The 27,166-nt window shown below is 39.1% G+C and overlaps 1 protein-coding gene across 1 annotated transcript in view; it reads right to left on the bottom strand.

The window, feature by feature from the left end:
- TRPC4 (transient receptor potential cation channel subfamily C member 4) overlaps positions 1 to 21,163 on the bottom strand; it is a 147,883-nt gene extending 126,720 nt beyond the window's left edge. The window contains exon 1 of the mRNA XM_062576759.1: positions 20,544 to 21,163. The gene's annotated coding sequence lies outside the window, so the exon portion shown is untranslated. The remainder of the gene's footprint in view (positions 1 to 20,543) is intronic.
- Between the last annotated feature and the right edge of the window lie 6,003 nt (positions 21,164 to 27,166).

The raw sequence follows: 27,166 nt of genomic DNA, 5'->3' as shown, positions 1-27,166 counted from the left end.
TTATAGATATTATAAGGCTGATTAAGACAACTCATGAATGCAGACCCACATTAGAGAACTATATATATACATATATATAGTCACAATTCTTATTGCATCAGTGTGAAGTCTGATTGTGATTATGTAATATGTGCTTAGGAGAGGCTTTTAAGAAGGGGAACAAAAGACATCAGAATAGCTATACCTCTGTTCAGTTACCTGCTGAGTAACATATTGGGCTGGAATTCAAGCTGCTGTTTGGCAAGACTGGGTGAGTCACCTCATCCAGTGACTCACTTGGAGAATAAGGATTGTGAAACTGATTTACCAGAGGACAACGACTGCAGACAAAAAAAGGTATTATTCTAATTCCTTTTGGAAGAATGATGTCCAATATTGATGTTACGTAATTTAATGAAGAAATTGTGGAGTGACCTCATTCAAAACTCAAAGCGAAGCCAACATTCACAGACATTCACAGGTTAGAGTGGTTTTAGGATGAAGCCATTGGACCTACTTGTACATATGTCACCTCTGCACATAGGCATACTGAACCAGCACAACAGCTCTGCTTTTATCTAATTAAAAATATTTTAAAGACTCAAGAAATAATATATACTAAAACTGAGATATTTTAAAATTCCTTTTAGACTCACATAAAGGATGCCCCCACAATGAGAGACGCAGTATTATCATTAGAGCACAGTAGAAAGTTTCTAAGAGTCTCCACTGACCTTTCAGCCTGACTGCAGAATATCTATGCACATAGTATTAATTATCTTAAATGTATCAATTCTTTGAAATGTACATTCATATATTTCATTCATTATTTATTCTCTTCTTTGAATTATTCATTTCAACTTCTGATAGTAAAGAAAAACTCTCTAATTGTAATTATAATGAAGGAAAAGGTGAGGAGTCACCATCATTGAATGTATTTTAAGAATGATTTAGATCAACATCTGTCATTAGTAACCAGACAGAGTTGTAGGCATGATTTTTGTAAATGTACTTCTTGTGGTCAGAGGGTATTGTCTCTCTTCCTTGACAAAACGAACATAGCTCCTACAGTCAGGAAAGTCCATGAAGAACTGGTTTTAAGTCTACTGCCTGAGTATTCAGGACAAGAAAGCTCAGCTGCACAAAATTTTCACAGAAATAAAGTTGAATTGAGGTCATAACATAAGCTCAAACAAAATTCAAATTAACTTTTGAACAAATAATAGTGAGGAAACGCTTGCTTTTGAGAAAATGATTTTTCACCAGATTACAACAATTTCCTTTTATTAAGTGCAGCCAAAATAACGTTAGCAGTCTTGGTGGAGAAATAGGAAAGCAGGAATTTAAACATATACATTTTTTTCCTTTGCATCATAGACTACTTTTTATGTGTTCACATTTGGAGCCATCGATTTTTTGCTAGATAATTGCAGTGCCAAAGAAATTCCATATGGCTCAGAGACTCCTAGTTAAAAAAAAAAAAAAAAAAAAAAAAGGAACCTTTGGAGAAATTCCATGGGAAGACTTTTTGGAGGCTAGCTAGCACTCACTGTGCTGTAATCAGAAATGCGTAAGTAGAGGTTGACACAACTGCAAGTGTTTAAATGTTTGTTCGTTCGTTTGTTCTGTTCCCTACAATGCAGGTAGCTACTTTTTCCCCATTCGTTTTGTACAGCAGTTGATGTTCTCTACTGCTTTACCAGCAGCAATAACTGACTAATTAGACTAATTCTAATTGAAGTCATCAAAGCCGGAAACTTCTGCGGATAGTTTGATATGACTGTTCACGCTCATATGAGCACACTCACTGCGACAGAGAAAAGAATGAGTGGGGAGCCCATTTTGCAGAACAGGATTTTATTCTTAAGTGACTGAACTGCTGCGCTACAGTGTACATGTATGCGTATTTCATTGTATTTATACATGCTGCAGTGTGCTGAGGTAATTAAACAAAAAGAATTTTAAAATGTTATGTGGTTACTTCATCTTCACCCTGCCCAGTGCGCAGAGCTTTTCAAAATTACAGACCAATTGCTCTTGTCTTATGAAACATTTAAACAACTTCTAAAGCTTAAGTTAAAATGTCCAGAGATAGGCTGAAAGTCAGTTACTGAAAGCTGCAGCTGTTGATGCAAGAAAAATGCTTTTTTTAATAACAGCTGTTAATAAAAGGACGTTTTTTCATTCAAAAATGAATCTCTTCTCTAAAATTACTTGGGTAATTTTATCAAATGCAGAGGACAGCATCTTTCTTAAGCAATTATTTAGGAAAAAGTTCATTGAAGTTTGCAGGTGTGCAGGGACTTACCATCACCCATATGAACAATATGGATGTGATTATTTTCAAATAAGCTATGTATATATTTTTTTTAATGTTAGTTTCCTTGGCTATAAATAATAAGCAATATAGCACCATTTCTAGAAGCTCATCCCTAGGTTATACTATGACATTTATTTGCCATTGAAAGTATTCTTCTTTCTTAAATAAAAGTGAAATAAAATTTACTGGATATGAATTGCAGAACTGATACCACCTACATACTACTGTGTTTTTATTACACAGTTCACTGCTGTAAGTCTAGTACAGTCTTTGATTTGGAAGGAATGTTTGGCAATATTTTTGATCTACATCGTCTCTTAGTTCTTAACTCTTTCTATTATAATACCCTAAAAGCGCTATGACAAAACCATAACATTACTCTTCTTTTGGGTATTTTTCTTATTATAATCAGCTAAGTGAAATGCACAGTGCAACCATACTCACTTGCAGTTTGTATGTCCCTTTATGGTATGATCAGTTTTCTCCAAGACAATAATTATTAGCTACACCTCATAAGTGCACAGCCTGATAATGAGAATGAAGCACAGCCTCATCTCCCTTAATGTATGCACTGCACTTCAGAAGGCTGCATCACCACCATGTTCTCCTAAGACTGCTGTCTTCCTTTCCAGTGACAGAATTAACATTTGTGATGAATATAAACAGGCAATATTTGGCAGCTGCAACATCCAGATGCCATGCTTGGGAATATATTTCCAATAGCGCTGCCTATCTTTGGGGTTTGTTCCTCCATTAGCTGCACTTCTGGCTCTGCTGATGGAGCACAAAGTGTATCTGGGCCAGCTGATAGGATTGCTGTCTTCTCCTGGATGCTGCTAGTCTATGACTCAACCTCTATTGTCAATATAATATATGTATATTAACTCTCTTATACAAGATAATCAGTGTTGTTGCAATTACTTCTAAAATGTATGTATAAATACTTTTCATGATTGTACTTCAAATGGCAATACATTTAGTATTTTACTCTGATGAATAATTAAAAATTTGGATGTCTATTTTGCTCTTCATCTTTGTAGGACTAAATAAAATCTAGGCAATGTTGTGACTGATCCCTGTCATACTGTCATTACTGTTAATAATAGCCATGCCATAAGGAAAAGTGATTCTTCAAGGTAAACAACATCTGCTTTGGACCATGGCAGAGAAATACAATGACATCAAGAAGAAAAGTGAGAAATTAGTTAATCAGAAATGAGAGCTCTTGTTTGCAGAAACACTAAGAGCTAATGTGAGGAGAGCTATTTGTGAACTAATATCATCAGTTCGGTGGGTCAAGCATTAGATTAGCCTGAGGCTCACCAGAGCTCTAGCCAGAGTCTGTAGCTGTCATCACAAAAGGAATGATGAATTTTAATAAATGATCAAGAGGATTTTAAACAATGAGGTAGCAGCAGCCTTTCCAAGGAACCTGGATTCACCAAAGGAGAAAGCAACTAGGGATTAAGATTTATCCAGGGTAACCAAGACTTTATAAAATAACCTTGGATGCATCATTTGCACTAAACAGACACTTTGAATTGCCTGACTGGATCAGGGAAGACATCACATTAAGTTATAAGAAGTTAATCCAGGGTATGAACGGCCCACATGTTATCTTCTGCCCAGGAAGCTGAAGAGCACAGTATTAGCTCTTACTATAATGAATTTTGCAATGCAGGCGATGATAAGAAAAGAACCCTGCAACACAACACAAAATGAAAAGCACAAAGGCTATTTTCAAATCATACAGCAGTTACCAGAGTTACTGATTTCATGGAATATGTGGTTACAAGATTATCATCCTTAATGTTATGCCACAGATATGCATAACAGAATCATATAATTTTTGTACTGCATGTAATTAAAAACTAGATTATAGAACTGGGTGGTAAAGGTAGACAGAGAAATATTTCCCAGGTTAATAGTATTCCTGAAAGTTTGAAAATAGCTCATCCACAGGCTCCCTGTGTGGCTTTGGCCCTCCTAGCCTTCCCTGTACTTTGGCTGTTCATATGTAATACAAAGACAGTGTTACAGAACTGTCAACCCTTTTGCATGTGCAAAGTTGTCAAACGCTGGTCCGATGAAAATCAGAACCTCTCTAGCATGTGACTGGATGATGTTTTTGTCAATGTCAAAAGAGAAGTAAGTTACCCATTTTCCTTGGATGACTTGAAAGGAAAAAAAAATGTGTACTGAAATTACACTTCAAGTTTGAGGAAAAAGAGGGATTGTAACTTCGTGATACATGTAATTAGAGTGTAAAACAGAGAAAAGAACTGTGGATTCTGAATGGCTCAGCGGGTAGGCTCCTTGTTCTTATTCTCAGTATTAAATGAGTCAGTAAATTCCTATTCTCTTAAATTTATAATTGCTCAAGCCCGACTGAGATGTGTTTTTAACAAACTCAAAATGACAAGTTCAACAGGGTAGTAAATTATTAGAGTGAAAAAACAGTGAAAGCCCAAGTGAATAATGAAAGTCTTTGTACAATTTACCTTAGACACATACGCTGCTGTGAGTAATAAGCAGAATTTTAATACTTGTATAGGAATTAAAACAACTGATTACTACTATTAGCAAGCATTTCCAGAAGATAATGGTTTCTGGTTTTACAGAGCTGTTCGATCTTCATTTCAAATAGAAGAATGAAAGTTACGGTCCCAGCGTTGACATAGTCTTCCATAAACAAAATAGCAGTTATTTTATGAATCTTCTTTTCTTGTCTAAGCTTAAATGAGTCATGACCAGTTACATTCCCACATGTCTCAGCTACCAAGTTGGCTACAGGAAAAAGAAAAATATAATATTCTGTAACTCTCACTTTATTATTGAAAAAGTTATAATACTGTGTATATATATAGTGTGTGTATATATATAGTGTATATATATATATGTTATGTATACTATAATACTATAAAAGTTATAGTGGCAAAGCAAAGAATTCGGAGTCACAGTTTTTAAAAGAAAAAAAGATTTTTCTCTATTTAATGTACCCATTTTCTGTCAAACAGAATTTGCTTCACTCATACAAATGGCAATGTATGTGTGTCTTTGGGTTCAGAGTGACAAAGGATTGAACATACATTTCTGGTCTCTTCATCTCAAAAGGGAGCTAGTGGTACTGGAAAACATTCAGAGAATGGCAACAGGATGCTTTAACTTACAGAAAAGCTTCCAAAGCTGGAATGACTAAGTAAGCCAGAAATCTTCAGTCTGTAAAAAAGTGACAAATGGAAGATGTAATATAGGTCTGTGTAATGTATACTGAAATTACACTTCAAGTTTGAGGAAAAAGAAGGAGTGTAACTTTGTGATGCATGTAATTAGAGTGTAAAACAGGTGCTAGGTCTATGAGCTATCAAATGAAGGCAGCAGGAACCAGATTCAAGACAAACAGGAACTGGTGAGTCTTCATTCGGTGACTTTTGGAATTCATTGCTGAAGGATTCGGTAGATGCTGAAAGTGCAAATGGGTTGCACTGAAGACTAGATAAGCTCGTGAAAGAAAAATCGGCTGAGGATTACCAAGCACACAGAAACCATATCTGGTCAAGGAAGATCTTGAGTTTGAAGCAGTTGGAATATGGAAGAGTACTACGAGAAAGTATATACCTCCTCCGTTACTGTACTCCAATCTAGAAATATGCTTTTGGTCACTTTCAAACACAAACTAATAGGTCTGAATGGATTTAATCAGATATAGTAAGGCTGTGGCTACAGTAAAGTTAGCAGAAAAACATATTACCTTCAACAGAGGTAATTTTCTTGATTTCAGGAAATTAATTATTATCTTCCAAGTTTTAACCCACCATAGCTTATTATTCACTGTGTAAGTTTGAACTGTTACCAAAATATTGAGCTTTACATACCATTAACCTGAAAAATCAATACTTCCCTACAAGAAATATCAACAATATTTTTACAGAACTTTAAAAAACGCAAAATATCAAGAACAGTTAACACATAAAATAGGAGTTTCATTTTGAAAGTGAAAGCAAAAGGAAAGTAAGGAAATGTGGGCCTGCTACTGAATGGAGCAGGGGCCCTGATGACAAATGATACAGAGAAGGCAGAGATACTGAATACCACCTTTGCATCAGTCTTTACTGGTAAGATTGTCCTTCAGAAATCCTAGGCCTCAGAGACCAGAGAGAAATTTGGATAAAGGAAGGCTTTCGCTGGGTGGAGGAGGATTTGGTTAGGGATCACTGAAGCAAACTGGACATCCACAAGTCCATGAGCCTTGATGGGATGCACCCATGAATGCTAAGTGAGTTGATCGATGTTATTCATTGCTATTCCACTCAATCATCTTTGAGAGGTCATGGCAATCAGGAGAGGTGTGTAAGGTGTGTGTGTGTCACTCCTGTCTTCAAAAAGGGCAAGAAGGAGGAACCAGGGAACTACAACTCAGTCATCCTAATCTTGATCCCCAGAAAGGTGATGAAGCAGCTTATTCTGGACACTATTTCCAGGCCCATGAAGGACAGGAAGGTCATCAGAAATAATCAGCATGGATTCACAAAGGGAAAATCATGCTTAACCAACCTGATATAGCCTTCTACAATGGAATAACTGGCTGTGTAGATGAGAGAAGAGCAGTGGATGTTGTCTGCCTTGACTTCAGTAAGGCTTTTAACACTATCTCCCATAACATGTTTATAGGCAAGCTCAGGAAACGCGGGCTAGACGAGCAGACAGTGAGGTGGATTGAGAACTGGCTAAATGGCAGAGCTCAGAGGGTTGTGCTCAGTGGCACAAAGTCTAGCTGGAGGCCAGGAACTTGTGGTGTACCCGCTACTGGATCTTCTAATACTGTGTTATAATACTGAGTTCTTCTAATACTAGGTTCTGTATAATCACCAGTTTTGCTGATTATACAGAACTGGGAGGAGTTGCTGATGCACCAGAGGACTGTGTTGCCATTCAGAGGGGCCTTGACAGACTGGAGACATGGGCAGAAAGGAGTCTCATAAAGTTTAACAAAGGGAAGTGTGATTCTGCACATAGGGAGGAGTAACCTCATGCAGCAGTACAGCCTGGAGCCTGATCTGCTGGAAATCAACACTGCAGAGAATGATATGGGGGTCCTAGTGGACAACAAGTTGACCATGAACCAACAATGTGCCCTGGTGGCAAAGAAGAAGTCGCTCTTGGGCCACATTAGGCAGAGCATTCCCAGCACCTTGACAGAGGTGATCCTTCCCCTCTACTCACACCCAGTGAGGCCACATCTGGAGTGCTGAGTTCAATTCTGGGCCCCTCAGTACAAGAGAGACATGGAGCTACTGGGACAAGTCCAGCAAAGGGCTACTAAGATGATTAAGGAACTGGAACATCTGTCAGAGGATAGGCTGAAAGCTGGGACTGTTCAGCATGGAGAAGGGGAAACTGAGGGAGATCTTATCAACGTGTTTCAATATCTGAAGGGAGGGAGTAAAGCAGACAGAGCCAGATTCTTCTTTTGTCCTGTCCCAGTGACAGGACAAAAGGCAACAGGCACAAAATGAATCACAGGAAGCTCCATCTAAATCTAACAAAGAACTTTTTTATAGTGAGGGTGACTGAGCACAGTCACCCTCAGGTTGCCCAGAGAGGTTGTGGAAATTCCAACTTTGGAGGTATCTAAAAGTCATCTGGACAAGATCCCGGGCTCCCTGTTCTAGGTGATCCTTCTTGAGCAGAGGGTGGGCCTATATAATCTCCAAAGGTCCCTCCCAACCTCCAACATTCTATGATTCTATGAATTGATTTTATTTTAAAAATATTTATTTCCTTTGTCCATCTTCATCTATCTGTTGAAGAGAAACACGTTTATTTTAAGAGACCTTTAGCTCCTTTTTTTGTTTGGACTTGCTCATGCTTGATTGCCAAGACTCTGGATAGATCTTAGTTTGTGCTGCTTCTTACTCAACAACTAGAGACTATTTTAAGAATTAAAGGCCATTTGGATTTTTGTATCACTCAAATGTATAATTCATTTAGTTCTCAACAACTGCCAAGACTGCTGCATTTCAGCAATTATCTCCATGATACTATATAGCTGACTTTTGGAAACTGGTGTCACTCAGATAATGTTATTTAAGGCTCTAGTGATATCATCACAATTTGTTTTTCTCTGTGCTTTCCCAGGCAACTTTAAATACATTCTCATGTACCCTTTGATTTTTTTCATGCAAAATCTCAAAAATGATCTATGGTAAAATGTTCCATCCTCAACTGCCAACACTCCAATAACACAGACTATCATTTGTAGTCTCTTTCAATCTTGACACCTCCTAAAATACTGAAGGCATTAGGACTTCTCAGTGGAAGAGGTAATGTCACAGCTGAAGTCAGTGGCAAAACAAACTTTGACTTAGATGGGTAGGAGGTCACTCACAGTGCATGGAATAAATCTTTGCAAGTCTGGAGTTAAAGGAACTATAAATTAGTTCATGAACCTAGGATTTCTGTTTAAATATACCAGATACCATAGTTCAGAGAGCTATGAAGACACACAAGTGTAAGCGAAACAACATTTTTGCTACATTATGAATGCAATTCATTAGCTCGTTACTGTACATCCTGAAAACTACTATTTCTCAAATTCCTGCTACTCATTGCACTGTCATCTACATTAGTCACTGAAAGAGAGACTTCTTTTCGTAGTGTTTTTGGCTCACTGCACTCTGCCTTTACTGCACTACTTAATCTTTAATCCTCTACTTCAAGTCACCTCTTCCCTCTTCAGCAAACCATGGTGTTTTCTACTCTCAAAACCTCTTCAGAATCTCTTCTGTTTTTCTCTTTTCCCTGGTGTGTTTCCTCCTATACCATGGTTTGTATTTAAACAATCTCTTAATCTTTTGGAATTGTACAGCTGCTAAACCTTCTTTTAAACTGGTCTTAATGACTACTGCTTTCTGTTCTCTTCTCTAATCCATTTTACACATTTAATCTTGTAGCAACTCTATTTCTCTTTTGTGTAGATAATAAAAAATTATAAAAGCATTTTGGAAATGTCCTCTTCTGGTTTTATAGTAGCATAGGGCACTTGGGGGTGTTGTATCTATTTCTTTTAGTTCAGTCACGTTTGTTACAGATAATGAATCCCAGAAGGACAAAGGAGGGAAAGGGGAGAGATTGCACTTGTCTCTCTTTTATGCAACTCTTGCCCTCTGATGAGGAGCAGAATTCAACAGCAGGAGTCTAGAGATACTAAGCTAGGGTTATTTAGTCTTTTTCACACATCACAAACCTTTCAGAAGTTGTTTCAACCTCTGGGATATGATCTGCCCTTGAAGAGGGCTAGTCTGCTTCTTCCTATTGGCAGTAAATGTTTAGACAGCTGAAGGACAGTGAGTGAGTCCCATTTCCTCATGGTCTATCTGTATTCCAACACTGGAACGGAGCTCACATCTTTTCTTCAATATGACACAGCAAAATAATCATAGTGATTAAAAATGGAATATACAATTTTAAGTAATAAGGAGATAAGCTGAAGAATAATAAAAGAGGACAATACTCTGTAAAGACATGTCTGTGAACACCAACTACCTAATGAAGAAAACAGCCCACATTATGGACCTCAGGTAAAATGGATCTGCAAGATAGATATCTTATTCGGAAAAGCTGCTTTTGACTTCACTTGAACTAGCAGGTCTACTTTATCTATACCTTTTGGCTACCATCTCTGTTTATAACCTGGCAGCCCAGGTCAAATCCGTGTGTTTTATTCTTTTTTTCTTGGTATTAGCATTTTCCCCTTTTTGATTTGGGAAGTTACCAATTCCAGTGCATGAGTTATTAGCTAGTACTCAAAGGAACTTGATCTATTAATGCCAGACATTAATGAATTAGGGTCATCTAACTTTTCTGTGTGATAGTTTCCAAAACTTTGAAACTACTTTCTAAGCACATAAGCTCAAGATCTGAAAAATAATTGCTGAGTATCAGTATGTGATCAACTCAAACATGGTTATACGGAGTAAGAGGGATTAGCTGTCTTTGTCTCCTCTGTCCTTTGTCCCTTATACAGTCATTCTGTGCAACTACATTACAGGCCCAGGCAAAAACAGGCAGGGGCAGCTGCCTTTTGTTTTCCTGTGCTGCATGTTAGGGTGTCTGTCAGAAGCAGGTTTTCTGGAGGAAGCTGCATAGCAGTAGGGTATCTTGCCTCTTTTCAGAAGCTTTCCCTGACAGCTGCCGTGTACAGTTCATTTGAGGATCAAATGCTTAAAGATGTTATTGTTAGATTTAGATGAATGTGATCAGAGGGCTGGAGCATCTCCCCTGTGAGGAAAGGCTGTGCAAGCTGGGCCTGTTTAACCTGGGGAAGAGAAGACTGAGGGGGGATCTTATCGATGTGTACAAGTACCTGAAGGGAGGGTGGCAATACGATGGGGACAGATTCTTTTCAGTGGTGTCAAATGATAGGACACGAGGCAATGGGCACAAACTTAAACACAGGAAGTTCCACCTGAATATGAGGAAAAACATTTAAATTTAAATAAATATATGTGATTTAATGGAAATGTGAATAAGAACATATTGAAGAACACTAAACTTCTGATAATAATCATCCAAAGAGTGATTTTGAAGACTGATTTTTTTTCCTCTGATGAGCTTGTCTTGAATCAGTGATCAGTTTTGTGCCAATGCTATCAAAACCTGTTCAGAATGGTTCCTGAATGTTTTAATTTTTTTAAAAGAGATTTGATTTAAAATTCTAGGTATGATAGCCTGCTTCATTTTCATTCTTACAATTCATTTCCCAGCAACAAAAGGATACAGGGATTCTTATTCGCAGATGCAGTGGGATTGTAGCCCTTGTCAACTGTATCAATACACTTAAAACAGTGAAAAATTCATTGCTTCTCTCTATCTAAAGATTCAGTATAATAAAGTATATGAGCAGCAACAGAAAAGTGATGTATAGAGCCCTCCCAACATTACACAGGGCAGGGGTAGGTGGCAACCATGCGCAGTTGCAATGGAAATAAACAAACTAAGGTCTTAGGCCTACATATTTTTCTAAAATAGTAAATAAAAACAAGATTTTGAACTGAATTTTCCACAATTTGTAATTGCATTGGAGTGGGGAATGAAGCCCAGTATGTTTTTCATAAACTGTTAAATTATTGAAAAGAAACAAGAAGCTACCAAAGCATTACTCTTCTGCATCAAAGGGGGCAAATCTACAAAAGGATATCTTCCACCTGAATGAATGCATGTGTGAATGGGATATGATAAAAGAAGAAACAATTATTTCATTTTGTATTTTATGAAATTTCACATTAGGATACTAGAATTTCAAAAGACTTTGACTATTCATCATCATCATTTTTAATTCACCTGTGATTTTCACATTTCCCTAAGCCTTTATTTGTACACCAAAATTAAATAAATAAATAGTGAAACAAATTAAAAAGCAGAGAGCCTGTGAGATTTTAGAACCATTAGCTGCTGAAAGTGTGTTTGAATTTGGCATCTTTGGCTATAAAAAATGGGCTTGTTAAATGACAGCTAACTGTATAATAAAAGCAGAAAGTAAAAGGAGTTTTTTAGTCTTCTATGATAAAGGAATGGAAAAAAAATCAAATGTAGAGCCGTATCTCTGTTAATCAAAGTATCACACCCAAAGAAGAATGCAAATATGCGTGGTGGAAAAAATTCTTAACATAATTCCATCCCATATGAAATTCCTAAAGTGATGTTGGATTCTGTATATGCACTTGTGTAGTTTGTTATCACATACAAAATTTTCATCTGAACTTCCCAATGATAGCCCTTAAGCCTGGATCAGGCAAATGTTCATACTTAGGAAAGGAGTAAGGTGAATGTCCTATCAAGAAGCATCATATGAAGCACTGCTTTCAGCAGAACACCAAAACTTACTTAAGTTTAAATACTTTCTTGAATCAAGGCTTTAATAACAAAGTATAGGTAGTATTTTTCTCTACAAAATCATGTTGATTATAATGCTTTGACACTATGGGCTGTTGATTGTTTTAAGTAACTTTTAATTTTAGTATTTGTTTATGAATAAAGGATTTGATGAAAGTGTAAAACAAGAATAAGGGTCGTTAGGCAAGAGAACACCAATAGAATGATTAAAATAATGAAAGTGTTAATTTTACCCCAGCTCACTGTCTACCAAACTGCTTCTAGAGGAAATGAAGCCATCAAAGATGTCTATTAGCTAAATGTCAATAGGGACATCACAGACAAAGTACAACTGACCTATTTGAATGAGCTTGTGTTTCTTACCAAAGTCATGGTCTTTGCTGTACTTCATTTATGTGACTTACTTGAAATTAAAATGCTATTATTTAATCCATTTGTTTTGAAATGGAATATATTTGTCACCTCCTTGGAGTCTCATTCATGCCCTCCTTACCTTTCGAACAGTCAGCCAAGAACTCACAATTTCTGGACTTAACATACTGAGCAAGTGGGTGGGAAATCTGACATTAACAAGGGGCAAAAGCACAAAGGCCCATCAGTAAGTCAACACTGGTAAAACAACGTGGTGCTTCACTGGAGGATTGAGCAAGGAAATAAATGGCCTCTTAAGAGAGTAAGGTTCCTTTAACACAATATAATGACAGAATGGACGGAAGGCATATGTCCAAATTCTACTGGTTATTTTTTGAATTATAAAGATCTAAAAAGCCAGATCCATCTGCAGTTAACCCAAAGGAATTCTTCAGATGGAAGAAAGTTCCTGACTGGCCTAAAGCCAGCAAAGTCAGTTCCTAAATGATGGTTGTTTTGAAGAAGTGGGTGAAGAGGAAGCACTCTGGGGCCGAGTGAGAAATCCTCTCATCCTAACCATTCCCCACAAATGCGTGTGTGTGCTGTCAGCCAGTTCAGTAAGTCAGTGTGAGCTCTAGGGCTGGACCAGTGCCCGACCGCTGAAATGCACCCAGCTCACTGAACGTCCCCTGCCTCTCTTGCCTGAACAAAGTTGAACAGAGAAAGAGGGGAGATTTGAACCCCTGGTCAGCATTCTTGTATTGAGCATTGTGGAAGAAGTACATCCTCAAGAAAAACAAAAAACAACAACAAAAAAAAAAAAACAGTTATATGGAAGTTTAGTTATACATTAAGATACTGCAGCAATAAACACACTTTATCATCTCAAATCATTTCAATATTTGGTATAATTGGCTTGAGTGCATAAACAAATATGCTCAAAGTTAAGATCGCTATGTTAAACAACCATGAATAAAACATTTTTATGTAATCGTGTAGACCAAAATATAATTTTGCACTTACTCTGTACTAAGCCTGATGTCTTTTACAGGAAAAATCATTGAGTAGCTAGAGCACAGGACTTAGTACATATACCTATCTAGGCTATTAATTTGCAACATGTGACCTCAATGGCATTGGGTATAGCTTCCTAATCCGACTGAAAACAATGTGTGTAACATACTCTTCATATCAGCATTATGAAGCTTTATTAATCATTCTGTGGCACTATGTAGTACTTTGATTAAGGAAATTTTAAAAATAAAAGGTGATATTCATCTTCACTGACCTAACAAGACAAAAAATGGTCATCAGAGGCTGGTTTGACACCCAAGTCTTCCTTTACTGCAAATGGGAAAAAATGCACAGCCTGCAGAGGGCATTAACCTCATTTAAGATAGGCCGGATGAGTCAACCTACAAAGTTACCAGGTTCTTTCTACTGACTATAAAGACTAACTTTGACTCAGACATCTAATTAAAGTATCTAAATGAATCCAAAGATTAGCAATTATTGATTGGCTTTTGAATGGCAATGTTGTAGTTAGCTAATGCAAATGCAAATCAGAAAAACTATTCTACAAGTACCTTGGTTTTGGTCTTATGCATAGCCAAAGAATTCCTCTGTATGGTATCTACTAGATAATTAAAGTTACCATAAGAAAAAAAGCATGTTTTTAAAACAGACACTAGTACTTTGCAGGTGCAACTGTACTATAAAACAAATCACATTTGAAAAACAAACTCACTATGCCAGCATAAACAAGTTAAAGGGATTGACTTTTGTTAGCTGATTGCAGCTCTAATCACTTTAAGTGATTATCATCAAAAACAAATGGTAAACATCTCTCCCAATTTAAAATAAAATAGTGTCAGAATAAGTAAAATGCAAATGGGATATTTTAGTTCTTTTCCAGTGGAAGATAAGCAGGATGTATGCAGCAGTCAGCACTGAAGCTTAGCAGGAGGATTTATTTTGAAGTGTTTTGATAACAAACATTTCTGTATGAACAGAGATTAAAGCAATGATATCATTTGTGAAAGACAATTTCCTTTGTAATTATGTATTTGGTAGACAAAGGTAAATTGTAGGAATGGCAAGGTGGAGACCATTCATTCGCTTGCTTTTGCTCCATCATGCAGGAAGAGAGTCTTACACAGACAGGCAGCAGGACCTGGGCACCAGGTCAGTGGGTGCTTTGTCTACAAAGGGGCTAGTCGACTCTCCCATTTACCTTAGCACCATTACAAGGTATATTCCAGCTACCCGGTCCAACTACAGACTTAAAAAAAAAAAAAAAAAAAAGAGAGAGAGAGATCTGAGAACAGGCAATGGGCTATTTAAATTAATTTAGCACATTCTTCTCATATAGTTATGATTATAATATAGGTACCACTGGTACCATGAAGGTCAGTAGGACCTTGAAATAGTTCAGAAGAAAACAGACTTCTGCTTTCTGTTCCCGATGAATGCAGTTTTATTTTCTTTTGACATAGTTCGGGTAAGATTAATCTCACCTAATTTTAGTTGTGTGAAATTTAGGCATTTAGTCCAACAGCAATCGGCAAAAATAAACACCTGCAGGAAGTGATTCTTCCCATTCTGTGTTAGGTGTATGAATTAGATGGACTAATTTGCCCACTAGGGGTACGTGTATCCCTGTAGTGACTAGACAGGGAACACGAAGGGTTGGGTTAGAATAGGCAATCAAATTTATGGTGGTTAGGTAAAACGAATCCGATCTTTGGCGCAAAAATCTCTTTTTAAATCTTTTCAAGATTTGTCAGTAAAAATGTTTTTGACAGAAATCGCTCTATGCATATTTACTGAGAGGAATGTTGAATGAGACTCAATATAGCCAAGTATCTTCTGCTACAGTCCTATTGTCAGTTCCTGTACTCAAAAAACATGATGGTCTGTTCCATTTTTAAAATGAAAATGGTAATAACAAATCAATGCACAAAATAAAATATTTATTAACAACGGGAAATTAAATTTAAAGTATTTCTTTCTTTAGAAAAGATTTAATGCTTAAATACAGATGATAATGATTTGGCACTCTCTCTTCAAGTCCAGTACACTCAGATCTGATACCAAACTGCTAATCTGCTAAAGACAATCTGTATGCTATATTTCAGTTTTCATCTTCACAAGACTACCCTCTAGCATGCACCTTCTCCTAATTTAGAGCAACACAGAGGTGAGACAGACAAAAGTCTGTTGATTAATCTGATGAAGAAGAATGGAATTGCATTGGTTTTTCAAGATTTCCTAACATCCTGTGATGTGAGTGAACACTTGGATTAAATGGTGGCTAAAGTCAGAAATTTCAATTCTCAGTCCATCTAGTACAGAAACTACTGTCAGAAAAGGCCTTACTGGCCAAATGCTTGTGTCTATAATGAATGATAAAGCTGTCAGGCCAGGCCAACTTCCCACAGTACATTGTGGCTGGATGTAGTATTGAACTGCTGCTCCTCTCATGCTTTATGGCCCAGGTTAGAAGCATCCCTGCTACCTCCATGGCACAGAGGAAGCTGTTGGGCTTCTGATAGCTGCTCCCTATCTGTAATGGACATAAGCCTGGACACCTGAGCTGGAAAGAGACAAATGTTTTAAGTATTTATTGCCACTTGGCATGAGACTATGTGTTTTGAAGAATCCTGGGTAAGGAAACCAGATTGTAGAGGTGGCTGCTGGCAACCTCCCAGAAGTGTATGTCAAACAGTCAATTGGAAGATTATGTTATTTATGGATTGTTTTTAAGATGGCATAATGGTTTAGTGCACGTGCATTATTTATGTGCATTTTTCTTTTTTTAATCTGCATTTTAGCCTGATTATAGCAACCATTAGTCCTTGATGTTACTACTGACCTTTATGCTGTACTACCAAAGCCCGTTCTGCACAGTTGGGATTCAGCTAACCTAGCTTACATTAGGTCTCTCATCTCAGATGACCAAGTCTTGCTGCATAATTAGCAGAAAGAGATTGACATTTCTAGAGGATGTGTGTTCTACTCTAAAAAATGGGGAGAATGCTTCACTCTCTGCTTGCACCTTCCTGTCTTTGGCAAAGGTGGGGGGAGAGACTACAGGCTCACTGTAGCCAACACATACGTATCTCATGTCAATTCAAGCCACCAGTTCAGGGTACCAGAGGTAGCCCCAGAAGGCTGGCCTACATGAAACAAGATCTGTAAGAGATTGGTGCCCTTCTATAGCTGCAGTTAGCAATCAGGGCTTAAGATAGTAAGATGCCTTAAGTCTACTAAAATGACATAATGCACTTTTCTATGGACAACTCAACTGCACTTTGCATGACTGACCAACACACAGGGCCCTTAGTATTGGTTTTCTTGGTCTGTATGTGCTGAAGCAGGATTCGAAGAGAGCAGAGTGGGCACTACCACAGGGCTTGGCCACCCATCAACCACCCAAGCAGCCACGGTAGGATGGGGCCTTTGTCTTTCTGTGGAACGGCTGCTTGATCCTCATACACTGCAGGCTCAGCTTTCCACAGTATGTGCAAATTATCCCTTAAACATTCCTTATCCCTTAATTATCCCTTTCCTCTGGCCTAGGAAATCCTAATAAAAAAAAAAAATCCTTCTATTGTTCCCCTCTACTCATTACATAACATTTCAGATTTAGTATTATCATAATATTCAAATCATTCATCTGACATTCACAGGCACAAGAGAAGCTTTTCTAGGGAGTGTATCCTGCACTGGTTCAATGTCCAAGAAATTGCAGAAGCTGCTATAGACTTTAAAGGTGAAATTTAACTGGATCAAACTCTTAGACATTTGTAAAATTCACCAAAATTTAAGGAGCTTTTCCTCTCTCCCCTTCCACCCACAATCCACTGAAAATAGCTTAGCTGAAAAAAAGATAAGTTTTATCCAACGTTCTTTGCAGTTCTTGTCTCACACCAGTTGCTACCTAAATTAGGAATAAATGTCTGTAAAAAGTCAAAGAGTACATTCAGAACTCAAACCCAGACAGAAGTTTGAAAAGACCAGCTCTGTGACAAATGAAAATGATTTAGTATAGCAGGTGTATTTGTTGCTTTCTGTGCAGCACACTAAAAACCTTTAAATACCTTCTAAACATCACTATGCAAAGCAATTGCCTCTTATTTCCAGATGTTCGTATTTTACCCGTTTCAAATGTCAGTCTGACAGAAAGCTAATGTACCTATGAATGATTTCTGCCAGCATATCTGTTACAGAATCACAGAATCACAGAATTACAAAAAAAGAAGCTTAAAATTTGCTCATCCTGTATCTGTTTTCATTATATAACACCTTAAAAAATAAAATATGTTTAAACAGGACAATTTGTTCTGCAACAAACCGCAGTGGACATGAGGATTCTGGCACCATTGATTCTGATATTATACAAAAGCTACACTATACTTAAAATCAGAGGAAGGGCAAGTCTCTTTTCTTTTATCTGCCTCAGTGGACTCAGGGCTTCAAAAACAGATCATTTCCGGAATATTGTTTGTTTACACAAAATATGGTTACAGCAAGCTGTTTTACAGACAAAGTTTTACCTTCAACCTGCTTTCAGTAATTTAAAAAATTATGCTAGAAAAAGTAGCCAGCCTACAAACCAATACAACTTATATCTGAACAGAAAAGGTAATGGTAAATCTGACACTCATAAAGTCACTAAGTGTTTGACTCTGAATAGAACAACGCAGTCACTGCTTCCTCTGTTCTTGCCTGCTTTTTCTTGAAATAGATTATAACAGAGATTTTTCTTCCTGCTATATGTTGCTTATCCATGTCTACAACTCATGCTGGCTTAGTTACCATTTTCAAAATGAATTTGGTCCTTTTTAGGACTGATTACCAGTACAGCCAATTCAACAGAGCAGACAGAGATGCTTCACAAGGTTTTCCCTGTTCGTTTTGCCACCTCGTGCCAGTGATTCAGGTCCCAGAAAGAAGGTGACAGATTACGGAGTGTCCTGGAATGGAGACAGATCCCAGGTGCTGGGAGGAACGGTCATGCTCATTTTTATTTGTCATCTAAGTGAGGCACTACACACACGTATCCAAAGGTGAGAATCTAATTCCTTGACAGCTTTCTCTATGCTCATCTTCCAATAAATAGTTGTTGGGTTGTTCATACTGAAGTAATGCAAATTCGCTTTCATCAAGAGTGGAATCATATTGCTTAGGACATAATATTTTCAGCAGGCATATTCAAGAAGATAAGTAAAATTGTACCAGATTTGGAGTGACCTCAGCTGACTTTCAATTTCAGCTAGCAGCATTTGGCTAAAAATAAGATGAGATAAGAAGAAATGGAATTTCTTTATGGAGTTATTTTAAGGCAATGACTACTATATATAGTGTCAGAATAAGTGACTGAAGTTAAATTTAAAAGACAGACATATTTATGTTTTGCTTTTTTCCAAAGGCAGTTTCATCTGTTCTGAAGTCTGAACAGCAGAAGAAAAACACAAAAAACTATAGTAAGGAACCTAATCCTTCTGCAAGCAGAAATAAGTTTTTCCAGTGCAGAAGGAAAGGAAAAACAAACTGTGCTGTGAAAGTTTTGGCTGTTTTTGTATTGAAAGGAGAAAGTCTAATCCTGAGCCTTGCCTGAAGAAGAGGTGTAAAGTGAGATCTTCTGTAAATTCAAAGACTGCCATTCTAAGACAGTTCTAAAGCAGTCCTACCCTGGTGTTTGGCTTCTCTATCTGTAAATAAAAGTTTTCCTAATTTGAATTAAGTTAAGTTATGGAAAATCTGGATATTTTGGACAGATAACTTTGTTAGTCCATCCAGGTCTGGGCTTTGGAGAAATTCATATGAAAACTGAAATACCCTATACCACTGCAGCATAGACTGCATTTGAAGTAGTCCGGATTTAAATGTGCTCTGCAGTCACTTAGTTTAGTGTGTAGACTTACAATAAACTATTTCCCATTCTGTATTACTTTCTCTGAAAATGTTGTATAATCTCTGTTTTATCATCTTTTCATTCATTTTTGAGGCATATTCATTCTCTGGAAGGAAGGCATAGAATGGAAACATGATTTTATTTACTTCCACCTGAAAGGTGTTTTAGTATTGAAAGTATCATCTCATTTATGAGGCATGCTTAGAAAACTATAGATTTTGGTTGCCATGCTAACAGGGAATCACTCATTTGATTCCAGTAAAACAAAAGTATGTAAATTACATTTCCTTGTTTTTTTTAAAAAGGGGAGGGGGGAATATTAAGTTAACAAAACTGTAGGTCTTGCCAATTGCAGGAAATTTTATTACAATTCTGTCTTTTTGCAATGTATAATTTTCTGTCAGCGTTTAAGGTTCCTGAACATCAACTGCTTCTTTTAACAAGATTGTGGCAACCGTCCCATCACCAAAACACTCCGGATCTTGCAAATGCAAATCCTGTGCACAGGTGAAATCCCGCCAGCCAGTCTGATTGCCCCTAGGAGTCATTTTACAGCTCTTTTCATCACGCTTTTCTCACAGCGACCTGGCATTCCTCCTCCCTCCGGGGACCTCGGCAGCGCCAAGGTTCCCACGCAGGATCCGAGCGTCACAGGGCGGCCCCCCACCATCGCCCGGGGCAAATCTCCCTTTGCCCCGGGGGCAAATCTCGACGCGGGAAGTCTCCCGGCCGCCGGCGGAGCGGGGCCGCCCGCGCAGCGCTCCCCCCGGCCCGCGGCCCCGGCGCTGCGCTGCCCTGCAGGTGTCACGCTTCACCCGCCGTCACCGAGGGATGTTGCTTCCCACGAGGGAAAAGCGGCGGCAGCAGCAACAACAACACGCGTTTATCACGCCGAAGGGAAAGGACGGGGTGTTAGCGTTCCCCTGAGCTATAACCAAGAAGGTACCCAGCGTCTTAGTCGCTCCATGCTTGTGGCGGCGCAAAAGTTAGCTCATACCGTCCTAGGGACTTCTTTGCAGAGGGACGGGAAGGGAACCAAGGAGTCGGAAGGAAAATATATCAGAGTTGATGAGAACTTACTTGGTTTAGGTGCATGCGTTGACAGCCGGCATCTTCCTTCAACGCTAGTAACAGGTCACATTTTCCCTTGGAAGTACCCCTTTCAATTCCTCTTGTAAAATAAATCCCTTTAAAAGATGTTTGCTTTATTTCACTGGCGGTCGTCTATCTCAGCCACTTTTCCCCTTTTTTACTTTATTTTCTTCATCTTTGCCACAGACGCGGACACGCTGTCGGACACACACACACACACACACACACCCCCCCCAGGAGTCAGAGGGTCTCCATCGCCTCCAGCCGCGGGAGCCGCGCCGGCCACCTTGCCCCGGTGCAACAGATGAGAGGCAAATTCTCCCCGGGCTGCTTAGTGTGGCATCTCCTTATTCCATCGGGGAATCTCATGCTGGCTGTAAAAAGTAACAGTTCCTTCCGATGCGATGTTTCCCGCTGGAGCACAGGCTGCAGGGCATGAGGGAAATAATAATAATAAAAAAATAAAAAATAAAAAAAGGGAAAAAGAAAGAGTGCAAAAGGGCTAAACCCGGGGGCTCCCTCCCAGGCGACCCTCTCCCCCTCGGGCCAGCGGGAATGTCCGCCTCGGAGGAGCCGCGTCTCGCCGCCGGTGCTCGGGGCTGCGCGGCCGCGCCGTCTCCGCAGCAGCGCGCGCTGCCCTCGCCGCCCCGCCGCTGCGCGGCCGCGCCGCTCCCGCGCAGGACGCCGCCTGCGCCGCCCAGCAGCGCCCCCCTGCGGCCGCGCCGCGCACCGCGGGCGCCTCCGCGCAGGGCTCCGCGCCCTGCGGGCGCCTTCCCCGCCGCCCGGCGGCACCTTTCGCCTCCGCCCGCTCTGCCTCTTCGCGGCGCCTCCGCTGCGGAGCGTCCGCCGGAATATCGGCCCCGCGGGGAGCGAACAGCCGTCTAGCGATGGAGTGAGGCTTTCTCTCCCAGGTGTACCGCTGGGCACCCCGTTAAATAGAAACATACCGCCGTCGGCTCCAAAGAAACTTTGCCGAGACACCTTTGCAGCCGGCAAAAAGACCGGCAGCGCTCGGCGCAAACAGCTTGGGTCTGTCCTCGGAGGCGTGCGCGCTGCGCACCGGACTCGGACCGCAGCTCTGCGCTCTGCCGTCCTCGCCAGACCAGAGGAAACGAGGCTAGAGATCGTTTCCCCACTTTATTTTACCTTTCCTTAAAATTCAGACAGAACTTACAAGCACGAGCTTGAAAACTGTAGAGAAAAAAAGACACAACGTGTAGAGACAGAGATGCTGAGAAGACACCACAAGAAATCTAAGTCCTTTTTTTTACAACCTGTTTGGTCTTGGACACTGTGCTCACGTGTGGACACGGCAGGTGCTAGGGGACACTGGGTCCCCTGCAGTAACTGTGACTGAGCTGACTGTGGGGCTGCAGCTCTGCCTCGCTGCCCTCGCCTTAGCTTGCCTTCCCCGCCGAGCACGGACCACCCTGCAGAGATGCTCCCCACCTGCCTGAAACCCCAAAGCACCACTTTGGGGTTTCTAAGCGTCTCTGGGGTGTTTGGTTCCTGCAAAGGTGGAGGAGGGAGGCACAAGAAAAGGGCAGCAGAGGCCAGGAGCCACCTGCTGTGCCCATGCCCCTGCTACTGCCTGGGGCACGTAGAAGGGCGCAGGTAGCAAGCCAGTCCAAGGGTGGGCGGAGGATGCAGGGTGATGCAAAAAAAAAAAAAAAAAAAAAATGCAAAATGTGGAAGTATCCCTCGCGCTGAGCCTCACTGTATCTCTAGAAGCGACTCTGGTGCACTGAGGAGCAAAACACTTCGAGAACCAGCCAAGCACACAGCCCTGAAAATGCCATTGCAACCAGTGCTAAGGGGGTGCCGACCACACCACTCTCAAAGGCAGCTGGCTATCTGTACAAGCACCAGACCTCAACAGGCAGCAGAGGAAAAGGGAGCAATGATGCAGCTGTTCTGCATCATGTGCAGTAGGAGCTGAGCGGTGAAAATGCCTCCTGGATTTTCTCCTAGGACTTCCACTATTGCCAGGGTTAGCCTTCTGCATTAGACTACTTCTGTGTGAATCTCTGGAATTCATATTTTAGAATTGGCCAAAATTAGTTACCATTAAGATCTGGGCTCCTTTGGGGAGCTGTTCAGAAAACTGCCTATTGCAACTGCCCGGTGGCACTGCAGAAGCACAGTAACAGGTCTGTGCCTGGCCCTTCCTAAAAGATGTAAGCTGAACTCATGAGATCATCACACACTGATTCAAAGGCAGATCAAATGCCAGATGAAAACAGCTGTTTTGGAAGGCTGATCCACACCTTAACGCAACGCACATGTACACATAGGTGGTATGTACGTATATATATACATAATCATATACCCATATATACACAAAGGTGAGGAGAGAGATTTAGGTAAGGAGGGATACCTTGCTGCAAAGACAGCCTGTCATGAAGTATGGAGGAGGCTACCCATTACCTTGCACTGGAATTGCTAGGGAGAGAAGATCTGGGTGTTACTGTAGTATTTGTACTCACTGTGCATTCAGCTCTCAGCGCTACTGAGACTACAGACTGCGAGTGTAGACCAGACTTACTTTCAGAGGTAGTGGCTGTTCACTTGCAGGGCAGAAAGTGGTTTTTTTCCTCTATGCCTCTCCCTGGTAAATCTTGAGCAGCCGAGTTCTATTTTGAGTGTACTGTGTTTAATTTATCACAGGCAAATATTTCTATAGCTAACAGTATTCTTACATCTTCTTATGTATATCACTGTGAGATTTCTTTTTTTTTCGGGGCAAATGGAACATGGTACTATGAATGTACTTTACACTTTCTGACATCTCACATATGATAACCCTTTAGCAGTTTCCTGTGGATCTTGCCAATGATGATAATTCCTAGTTAAACTAATGTTCAGATAAAATCTCTGTGGTCTAACTCAGATGAGAATGAAGCAAACAGAATTTTATCTCTGATTCTGGATAGTGGGGTCTGTATCTTTGTAATGTTCTGAGTGTATGCTGATATTCCTAGCATGTAGCTAGATGCCAAATGTTTCTCAGGAATAAATACTGTGCCAGGGAGAGAGAGAGAGATAGGGGGAAAATTAAACAGTCTGTGAATCCTGTATCACATTCTGAGGTTTTAGAGGTTGTATGACAAGAGCATGACTGGGCCTTCACTTAATCTGCTTGCAGTGTCACACCAAATTAGGTTCCCTTGGGACCTTCTCTATTTCCACTCTCATCTTGCACTGCTCTCCTCAGAACATAAACTGATGCATTCCCACTACCTGGCCATTTGTAGTTCAGTTTAATATTATAAATCTGAAATATCAAGCATACTGTGTTTTTTTTCTCTCTCTTTCTTTTCTCTGCAGTTTGTGCAAATATCACTAGGGTGTATGTCTTGTTTTATTTCATGAACCACTAAACAGAGAAAAACAAAGATTAAAGGCAGCTTGACAAATATGAAAACTCTGAAGCATTTAGCAAATACTAATTGACTTAGCCTTCTAATACTTCTAGGGTACAAGTAAGAACATCTGCAGCATGTGTAAATCAGCACAACTTTATGAAAATCAATGGAATCGAATCAGTTTACCTGAAAAGATTATCTTTATTTTAGAGATGGAAGAAAAAGCAATGCAGGAATGTTAACCAGATTTGCATAATGCCAAATAATAGGTGCCTTAGTACCACAGCATCTTTTTTTTTTTTTTTTTTTTTTTATTATTATTATTAAGGAAAGCTTTTTTCTACTAGTGACATGAAAGTTCATAGCATGAAAGACTGTGAAATTGTCACTAGGATATTTACATGTATTAGAAGGGAATTTAGAGCAATTATTTGAAATAAGCAATTTAATAATTTCATTAAAACTTTGTTGTTATTGTTGTTAATAAAGGATAATGGCAGAAGACTTCCTTAGGTACATATAGTTTTCATATAATTTAAAACAAAATTTTATTGATTTTTATAATTATTAATAAAATAATATAAAATGAGAAATCACACGGTACAATAGTATCTCTCACTGCACTTCAGAATTTTTTGTACATTTATTTCTACTATATTGTTACAAAAATTAAAGATTATCATTTTTTTCTCTTTATTACTCTAATTTGTGAAATCTTTAGCAAATTAATCCCATTAATTCTATTGTTACAGGCCATGCATTTTCCCCTGCCAGAACTTTCTGCAAGGGGTAAATTTTTCTTGCCATCCCACAACAGGCATTCCATAATATTAAGTCTTTCCTTCCACACAAGTCAGTGTATTGCCATTTATGTACTTAAATACCATTAGTCAAAGCCAAAGTTTCCGAGGCTACAGACTAAAAAAAAAAAAAAATCATTTTTTTTTTTAATGAGGAACATGTAGAATTTATGAAAGAGGGGAAAAAAGCAGAAATATTTCATTTTTAATGAAACATATTATGAAGGTTTTGAGGAAAAAATTGTTCTTATGAAGGTTTAGCAGGGGGAAAGGGTGAGAAAAGAGAAAAGAGAAGGAGAGAGGCATGTGTGAAAGGAGGGAGAAGTAGACGAAGAGAGATTGATCCAGAGGCACAAATAACTAGTCGCTCTGTACTTAAAGCAGGCAAGTAGTGACCTCGGCTGTGGGACCCTTAGCCTCAGGCTCACATTCTAAGCCAAGTGACCAACATCTTGAACTACATTTCCTGTTTATTTTTGTTTTTAATTAAAAAAAAAAAAAAAAAGGGGGGGGGGGGACGAGGCCAAACACAAGTGCATTATTGAAAAAGATTTCCAATACAGAATTTTGGTATTTGGTCAATCTTAGTTTCAGGTCACAGGCAGCATAATCCAGGTCCTCACCTGATTTTCTCAAGGCTTCAAGATATTCAGCTGAGAGGATATTTACTTTTTGTATTTCAGTGAAATAAAGTGGATCCCTAACTTTATTTGCAGTTAAACTGTTTGGGGGGGGGGGGGGACTTTTTTTTCTTTCTTTTTTTCTTTTTTTCTTTTTTTCTTTTTTTCTTTTTTTCTTTTTTTCTTTTTTTTTTCTTTTTTTCTTTTTTTCTTTCTTTCTTTTTCTTTTTTTTTCTTTTTTTTTTACTGATTACAGTAGGGATATGCAGAATTTTAGGTAAATATCCTATTTTATTACTGTTTAAATCCCAACAGTTTATATTTTTAATGTAAAACAACCAATTAAATTTCCTTTCTCTACCTACATTTGTCAGTTCTCCAGAATTCACATCTGTTAATTTTACTGACATGCTGCAAACTCCTTCTTTCTGCCTCTTCCCAGAGTTTTTGGATGATTTAAAATTATTATTCTGCCATCATAGGGTGGATGTTGGTACACTAAAGTTTTCCTGCTTTCTTTTGCAATTTTCTAATAAATTGTAGAATAACATCCTTTAAATTTCTGGTATTTTTCAGAGCCATTTAATTTTAGTCCTCCATGATTACTCTCAGATGTCTATGCTTCCCAGTGAGCACTTAAATTCTTTCAGAACACCCAACTGTTACATTTTTGAGATTTTTCTGGCACAGTCTTTCAGTGTAGCAGTAGTTTTAGGAAAGTACAGGTTTAACGAATCAGACCCAAAGCTAGAGTCATAGAGAGTGGAATTCGGCTCCAGACTGTAGACATCTAAATTTAGGTGCCCACACTTGAGCTGCTAAGTGTCTAAGCTTCTTTAGAGATAACGGAAATCTATTTAGTACAGTCTCACAGGACCTTAGAGAAAAGTTCAGCTGATTGAGTGTGGGGTTTAACTTCAGGATGAGCTAGTCTTTAGGCACTGTACTGAGGAGGGGTAAAACACCTGAAGAGAGATGCCTCGTGCCCCCTTGGAGTATCCAGAGTTATCCAAGGTGCCTACAAAAGGCTGACAGATAGGATTTGTCTTGGCTTACCTTGACAAACACTTGTCCTACAGGTGACCTGTATCTTTCTGGAGGTTAGATCAGGTACTCTGTATCATCTGACATGGTGCTGGACACCTATGCATAGGCTGACTTTAATGGGAGGTCAGACCCCTAGTTCACACATAAACGTCAGCATTGTAGATGCATGAAATTAGGTTTTTGAACCCTTACAATTACATGACAAAGATATTAAATCAGTGATGGCAAAGCAAAGCTTATTGAAGACAAAGAAGAGAACATAACCCTAAACGATGATCCCTTTCTCCTTTTCTGAAAGAGTAGAAACCTTTACTTGTGTTTGTAAGAAAGGTAACTGGATAAAGCATTTGAAATCCAGGAAATGGATAGGATATTTCAGTTGAGAGATAAAGGGAAACAAGAGGCAGAATTTCAGGGCAACTAGCCAAACATTTTAGCTATCTCTAGGAGTATGTGGAATAAACAGAAAGAACTAGATGTCTTGCTACACAAGCAAAGCTATAACTTAATTGGCAAGACAGAGACTTTGTAAGATAAATCAAAGGATTGGAGTGTTGATATAGAAGGGTACAGGATGTTCAGGAAAGAAAAAAGAAAGAAGGCAACGTTATATTGCCAAGAGTGTGTTTATGACCACCTAAAGGAGGTGACAGACATGTCAAAAGTCTCTAGCAGGAGATAAAACAGGGTTTCAAAAGAGAGGTCTATCTCAAACCATCAATCACCAATCAATTTGATTTTGTCTTAATGAAGAGGAACAGCTGAAAACATGAAGGGGA

Source organism: Rhea pennata, chromosome 1, assembly GCF_028389875.1.
Source record: "Rhea pennata isolate bPtePen1 chromosome 1, bPtePen1.pri, whole genome shotgun sequence".
Lineage (NCBI taxonomy): Eukaryota > Metazoa > Chordata > Aves > Rheiformes > Rheidae > Rhea > Rhea pennata.
The sequence above is the reverse complement of the archived record's forward strand: the minus strand, read 5'-3'. Positions and strand labels throughout refer to the sequence as shown.